The sequence below is a fragment of the Euprymna scolopes genome, chromosome 7 (genome assembly GCF_053919585.1).
Source record: "Euprymna scolopes isolate OS-2025 chromosome 7, ASM5391958v1, whole genome shotgun sequence".
Taxonomy (NCBI): domain Eukaryota; kingdom Metazoa; phylum Mollusca; class Cephalopoda; order Sepiida; family Sepiolidae; genus Euprymna; species Euprymna scolopes.
The window spans coordinates 106508437-106509980 of NC_136488.1; the positions used below are offsets into that span (position 1 = coordinate 106508437).

At 32.3% G+C, this 1544-nt stretch overlaps 1 pseudogene; it reads left to right on the plus strand.

Annotated features, from left to right (window-relative positions):
- Nucleotides 1-277: 277 nt before the first annotated feature.
- On the plus strand, nt 278-393 carry LOC145280509 (U2 spliceosomal RNA; annotated as a pseudogene).
- Nucleotides 394-1544: the final 1151 nt, after the last annotated feature.

Consider the following 1544-nt stretch of genomic DNA (forward strand, 5'->3'; position numbering starts at 1 on the left):
ATCATCATCATCATCATTATTATTATTATTATTATTATTATCCTCATCATCATCATCATCATTATTATTATTATTATTATTATTATTATTATTATTATTATTATTATTATTATTATTATTATTATTATCATCATCATTATTACGCTTATCACTCCGTCCGTTATCATGCTGTGCATCCCTAAAAAAGGAAAGTGGAATATTCTAAATAAACCTTGTCACCCCTGAGATATTAAAAAAAAATTGGTGTCGCTGTTGAGGCAAAGCTAATAAAAATGATTTGTCTTTCTTGGCCTTTTGGCTAAGATCAAAGTGTAGTATCTGTTCTTCAGCTCTTACATTTCGATTTCTTCTCTCTCAGTGGAAGAGAAATCCTTTACGACTAAGACAATTTTTCTCCACGTTAAAAAAAAACGACCCTGGTGTCTAAATCTGTCCCGTGGGGACGCATTGTGAATAGGTACTATGTTTAATATAACAAAGTTTTAATATTAAAAAAGTAACTGGAAAAAGTTATTTCTGACTTAATAATTACAAAATGCCAAGGAAGTGTTACTCCTGATGAATTATAAAATGCCCTTAAAAATATCCGTTCTGGTTATATTTTTTTGTTTACTTGCCTCCCCACAAGGGCGGAATTGGACATGAGGTCGGTAAAAAATTTAGGGGGAAACCAGCTCCCCAAAAGGGGCTCTCTGGTCAATAACAAAAATAAGAATTGTATCAGTAATGAAGGAGTTCTCCTCCATTAACCAAGACCAAAAAATAAGGGGATTTAAGTCAATGGAATACTGAAACTGATAGTACACTTAGACCTTCATGTTGAAGCAATGGTTACCTAATCCTAACCGTGTTAATGTTTTTATGTATTACTTTCGAAAAGCTGCTGAAACAGTTTATGATTTAAACATTACTTTATATCAAGTATATTTTAAGGAGTGTGTTACGGTATATGAAGTCAGTCCCGGAAATTACTCAAACCGTTTACGATTTAAACATTACTTTATTTCCTGTATATTTTTAACAGTGGGGTGGGGGATATTAAATCAGTCCCGAAAATGAGTGAACCCGTTTACGCATTACACATTGCTTTATTTAATGTATATTTTTAACATTGGGGTGGGAAATATGAAGTCGGTTCCGGAAATGACTGCAACCATTTACGTCTTGGACATTACTTTATTTAATGTATATTTTTAATAGTAAGATGGGAGATAAGAAGTCGGTCCCGGAACTGGCTGAAACAGTTTACTATTTAGACATTACATTATTTCATGTATATTTTTAGCAGTGGGTTTGGGATATAAAGTCGATCCCGGAAATGGCTTAAACAGTTTACTATTTATACATTACTTTATTTCATATATATTTTCAACAGTGGGTTGGGGATATAAAGTTAGTCCCGACAATGGCCGAAACAGTTCACTATTTAGACATTACATTATTTCATGTATATTTTTAGCAGTGTGTTGGGGATATAAAGTCGGTCCCGGAAATGGCTTAAACAGTTTACTATTTAGACATTACATTATTTCATGTATATTTTT